Raw genomic sequence first — 6,000 nt, 5'->3', positions numbered from 1 at the left:
AAAGGGATGGGCCTCTGAGAATGAGTGAGCATCCAGGGAAAGGGCACTGAGATCAGAGAGGGTACTGCTAGTATTGCATCATGGAGACACAGGTCCTGACTCTGAACCCTGCTGTATTGTATGATGTCTTGGCATTGGAAGTTTTATTTTGATTTTTGTTTTGTTTCATTGGACTGGGGAATTGAAGCTAGGACCTCCCTAGATGCTAAACACTCCAGTGCTGGGCTAAAACCAAGTCCTCTTTTTTAGTTTTTGAGATGGGCGCTCACTATAGCTCATGGTGGCCTTGAACTCACTCTGTAGCCAAGTCAGGCTTTGAATTTGCCATACTGCTGCTTCAATATCAGGAGTGACTGGGATTACAAATCTGCACCACTAGGCATTGTAGGAAGCATTTAAAATGCCCCTTGCATGGTGGTAGCAGGCTGAGTGTTGGGCAGAGTCCTATTTCCTTAAAAAGCCTCCCGCCACACTGAAGATGAATAAACCAGTTTGTAAATCAGAACGCAGGGGGGCGGGAATCTCGGCTAGCACCCTTTCAGCCTGCCTTCGCCCACCCAAAAGCCTGGCTGGAATGCGGCAGGGCCTGGTTTCACAGCCCTGGCCACCGAGGCAGCCAATTCGGTGCAGAGCTGGAAGTATTGCGCCACATCACGAAGTTCTTATTATAAAAGAGTTAAAAGACAAAGTGCCAAGCACATCCTAAGTGGCTTCATTTCTACCTTGATCATGGACCCGCCATCACGCGGCAAGACAGGAGAGTCACTGAGAAACCGAAAAGTCCGCAGAAGGGTCGAGAGGCGGGAACCTGATTTGAGGAGGAGGAGGGTGACAGGAGAGCAGCCAATCCCGCGCTCTCCGGGAGGAAGAGGAGGAGCCAGGGTCCGCGGGCCCCCGCACTGCTCACTCCCGCGCTGCGCCGGCCCCGCAGTCTCCTCCCGGTCCAGCGCTCCTGCTCGTAGACGACTTCCCCCGGTGCAGACATGGCCTCGGGTGCCGCCTGCGCGCCAGTGAAGGTGAGATCACCCTACAGGCTACAGATGGGCCGGCCCTGCCGGGTTTCTTCTCGCCCTTCCGCAGCGGCCGCGCCTCCCGGCTGTGTCCCCCCCCCCCCCACCTGCGCACGGCGGAGGGGTGCAGCGGCGCGGCACTAGCCCCCAGCATACTCCAATGTCCTCAGCCTTTGAATTCATCTGCATCCCGGGCCTCACGGTGGTAGCCGGTGCTCTGGTGGGGGGCGATGGGTGAGTTGCTCCCCGCTGCCAACCTTCCTCAGTACCACTCCCCTCTGGAGATGCTCCAGGCGGGAGCTGACACGTGGCCCAGCTGCTGCGCTGCTCCCTCCTGCCTTGCTGGACTCTCGCTTCCGCTCTCTTGACTCGGCCCACGTGGGAGAGCTGTTCACTTGCTCTTTTGCACGCTGTTTCTCTCCTCTCCGTCCTCTACCCCACCCCACCACCGCGCCACCACCGCGCTCGGAACTTAGATTTCCCTTTGCTTTGTTTTACCCCGGTAGCGCAGAGGTGTGAGTGCTCCAAGACTTTTCTAAACACTGAAAAGGAGTGCAGACCTCAGGTTAGGGCCGCTCCATGCCCGGAGGCCTCTGTCTTTAAACTGCTTTGCAACCTTGAAAGTTAGAGTTATTTTCTCAGGCCTTGGGTCCCTAGAGAGCTCGACACAAGGGATTCTTGTACGCAGGGAACCGCTGGCCAGAAGAGAGCATAAGTTCTTAGAGTCGTTGTGAGCCTCCTGTGGGTCTTTTAAATACATCCTGATTGAAGGATAAAGAGTGGAATCGAAGAGGAAAACTGGTGGAAAGGGCTAAATCTTTCTAGGCTATTTATTATTAGCCAAGAACTCAGTTAACTTAGTTAGGAATTTCTGGCACTGGTTTCTCTCTTTAGATTCCCCGCAGCGCCGTTTGATTCCCTTGAAAGAGGCAAATCTCTGCAGTTAGTGTGCAGCCAACCTGGGCTTTCTATACTGGAGCCTTGCAGGGCTTCGTGAACCACTCAAAAAAAAGAGGAGGGGATGAGGATACAGGCTTACTGCCCAACTTTTTTTTTTTTTTTTTTGGAGGGGGGAGCATTTTGAAAAGGATTGTTATATTTATAGAAAGCCTCCAGACAGCGGGGACTATGCAGAAAGGCTCTTCATAGGCAATGTATATGACACGTATTTATGAAGTGGGAATTTTTACTATAGTGTAGCCTGGGAAGGCTAGAATTATGTCTGTATTGGGCATAATTGAATTCTTAGGAGTGGAGATAATTATTTCCAGAGGTATTATAAGACTTTACACCTTTCCCTTAACATCATATTAGGTGGGGGCCAAATTTCATCATTTGACCATGACCAAAGAAGGCCTATCTTGGCGATTAGAATCCAAGAAACTTCGCCAGGTACAGAATGGCTAGTACTTCTCATTCACTTAGTCCAAATGGGATAGTACTATCCATGCAGAGACCAGCATATCACAATAGAAGGAATTTGCTTTAATCTGGTTAGCATTCAGCCTGACACACAAGTTTCCCTGAATGTGGTACACTTAAATGTAAGAGAAGAAAGAGCTATGTAAATATTGAATGATGTGTATTTTTTTTTAATCTTGGCAAGCTTCTAAAATAAAACTTAGAGATATAAATGGTGCTAGGAATATGCCTGCTGATTGCTCTTCTTGAGACTGGGACAGATGAGAGAGCATTGCTATTGAGAACTCATGATGCCCACCCCATAGTCCACAAATGGCTCAAGCAACATCTTATCTAGAAAATATGAAGTACCTGCATCCAGAGCAAATCTTAAAGCTGGAGAGTGACGTGCTCTAGAGTGCTACCAAGTGTGAGAGTATGAATTTGGACTCAGCACCCATGTAGGGGAAGGGGGGAGGCTGGTTGCTAGGAAGGCAGGCATGGGCAGACTCTTGGAGCTTGAAGAGTGGCTGGCCTAGCCAAATGATGAGCTCCCAGTTCAGTGAGAATGCCTGCCTCACTGAAGGAGATTACAGTTAACTGAGGGAGGCACTTGGTGTCAATTTCTGACCTCTGCACACACATGTCTGTTCATAACATCTGGTGATGGTGTTCTTACAGATGTAAAGCTAAGGCCGAGAGGTCAACTCAAGTGTCTGCTGAAACTGCAGTTTCAGCCATTATTGGGAACTCAGCAGTCACTGGCCCACCACAGCAGGACTTTTATGACCCCTCTTGCTGCTGCCACCAAATGTGGTTTTTAACTAAATCTCCATTGTTCTGTTTACCAGAAAGACTCAGGAGTCAGAGGCTGGGATGCAAACCAGCTAGCTCAGAGAAGTTGAAGAGCAATTAGCCAACCTTCCCTTTTAGCCAGTGTCTCTGAAATAGATCTCCAGGCTCTACCTCAAAGTCCCATCCTACTACTTCTTCCTCTTCCAGGTTCCCTCTGACTCTGTGATTACTTTCTGTCAACTAGTTGCTGGCTCCACCTCCTGACCCAAGGTTGCTTTTACTTCACAATGTGATTGGATATCCCACAACATACAGGGGCTAAATAATGACAGACCTTAAACCTGGCCTTCTCATCAAGTAGATGTGAGACATTTCTCAGACCTGAAACATGGTCTCTGTTGTTTTACTGTGTGAGTGAAGAGGGCGTCCTACCTTAGGAAATAGAGAGAGTGGGCTATATGCATGCAGGGGCCACCTCTCCAAAAACCACTGGGCATTTTCAAGTATGGGTGTAGGAGGCACATTTGTGTCTGGCCAGTGGCATGCTGCCTGACTCACTGTGCCATTTCATCTGTTATTGAGAAGCATCAGTTTGATTAGGCACAGCAGTAGGAATATTCCCACATTGGTGTTGAGAGCCTGGCCTTCTATTCCAATGCTACCTGCCTACCTCTTTCTATCAGTGTCCTCTTAGGGCTAATCACAACTAACTCAGAGAGTTGTTAGATTTAAACACAGTAACATACTGCACACCTAGCTCAGTTCTTGTTCCATTAATGACAGCCCGAGTGCCTTCCTTTGTAAAATGGAAATATTACCAGGGGCTTGTGCTTCAAATCGATAACCTCGATTTAAGAGATACAAATAGAGCATACAGATGGAAAGCCTCTGGTTTTGTATGGGCAGTATAATATTCGGCATCTGAATGAAATCTAGCTGTCTGCTGGTAGAAACCCATCCAAAAATACTTCATGGAAGACCTGCCAAGCTCTGTAAATACATAATTGAGTGAGACAATGTCTCTAAGTTTGTCTTGTATTGGAGCTGGGAGACTAATATCTGTGGACTAGTAAGAGTCATGGAAGGGGGCTGGAAAGGCCTTCAGGTTTTTAAGTTCTGGCCCCAGTGTGGTTGTTTGAGAGGGGTTGGTTGGAGGTGATGATCCTAGAGTTTCCATAATAGCATCGTTGTTAAAGGGGTTGGGCTTCGACAGCCACCTGGTTCTGTTATCTAAGAGACCATCTGTGAACCAAAGAGCAGGCTCTCCCAGGCACTGAATTCACCTTGGGGCCTGCTGATTATGAGAAATAAGTTTGTTAAGTCTTGATCTTATTATAGCAGCTTGAGCATGTTGAAGAGAGGTTAGTGGTTAAAATTGTGATAAAGAACCAGAGGTTATGGTGATCAGCTAGGACTTAGGAAGGCCAGGGAAAGAAGAACTGAACACGATGGCTGTGCTTATGATTCTGAGAATTAGCGGGATGTGGGTCTTCGGGATATAAACCATGGTAAAGATTTGGACTTGCACACGCCTTTAAACCCAGCACCCCGGAGGCAGAGGCAAGCACAGGCAGATCTCTGAGTTTGAAGCCAGCTTGGTCTGCGTAGTAAGTTCCTGATCAGCTGTAGCTGCATATTAAGACCCAATTCCAAAAAGGAAGAAAGAAAGAAATGAATTTGGATTTGGTTCTAAATGCTTTGGAAGCCATTTAAGGATTCTGAATAGAGAGGTAGTGTGTGGTTTATATTTTGAAGTGATTGCCTGGCTGAACTGTACAGAATGGCCTGTTCTGGGTGCAGGACTACATCTGGCCAGAAGCCATGGCACTTGTGCTCCAGTCTGGGCTGGCAGCCATTGAAGTAGCGAGGCTCTGCAGGCAGAGTAGAGGTAAGATGTGGGGAGTATAGCAAGAGGGAAAGGGTGGTTTCTGTGTATCACTTCCAATCCCAAAGGTGCTGAGGAGGAATCCTTTCCAAACAAAAGCAAGGATAATAAATACAAGATTCCTTCTGCTGATACATTTGTGATTAGGGGCTAAAGCATGAGGTATGAGGGGCTCCTTTACTGTGGTAACAAGGTAGCTGTTTAATGCTTCTGCGTTTGGGGCCCAGTTGTCTCCATTATCTTAATGGTTCCTTTATGTGTTCATGCCCCAAGAAGCAGCAATGGGTGGAGTCAGGCCATAGATTAATATCTGGCATTGTCCAGGAAGACTTCAGGGGAACATTGTCTAGCTTCAGCCATGGACTGGTGGGTGCTTGGCTGTACAGACAGCAAAGCAAACCTTTGGCATCCAGAGAGGTGGGTATTTGGAAAGCTGCTTCAGGGATCTGTAATGCCCCTGACTAGTTTCTACTCTGGGAGATTAGGGAATAATGTTAATCATGTTAGAGTGATAGTGAGGGACTATGGTCCCACTGCAGGTCACTAGTTGACTTCAGATAGTGGTAGTAAGGCAGGTAAAGATGTCCTGGTTTGGAAGATGGCCTTTAAACCTCTCCTTTGGGCTGTCTCAAGCATGGTTGGCATAGTTCTTCTGTAGGATTATCCTAAGCTTTGCAGTACAGAGAATGCACCCTCATCCCCTCCTTACAAAGGGCTGATAGTACCTCCTCCCCTGACCCTGTGGAAGCCACATGTATTGTATAATCTCAACTGTCCCTAGGAAAGCTATTTCATATTTCATTAAAAACCCCTCAGGCCACTGACTGAGAGATTGCCTGATGAAGAGGGGTAAAATACCCCTCATTGGTGGGGGGGGGGGAGCAAGGAAATGGGGGACCCGAGTTGCCT

General features: G+C 48.0%; 1 pseudogene; it reads left to right on the top strand.

Moving 5' to 3' along the window:
- The first annotated feature begins 939 nt into the window (after window positions 1-939).
- Window positions 940-6,000, top strand: part of LOC127226034 (S-methyl-5'-thioadenosine phosphorylase-like) — a 29,366-nt pseudogene continuing 24,305 nt past the window's right edge.

Source organism: Phodopus roborovskii, unplaced genomic scaffold (genome assembly GCF_943737965.1).
Source record: "Phodopus roborovskii unplaced genomic scaffold, PHOROB, whole genome shotgun sequence".
NCBI classification, from domain to species: domain Eukaryota; kingdom Metazoa; phylum Chordata; class Mammalia; order Rodentia; family Cricetidae; genus Phodopus; species Phodopus roborovskii.
The sequence above is the reverse complement of the archived record's forward strand: the minus strand, read 5'-3'. Positions and strand labels throughout refer to the sequence as shown.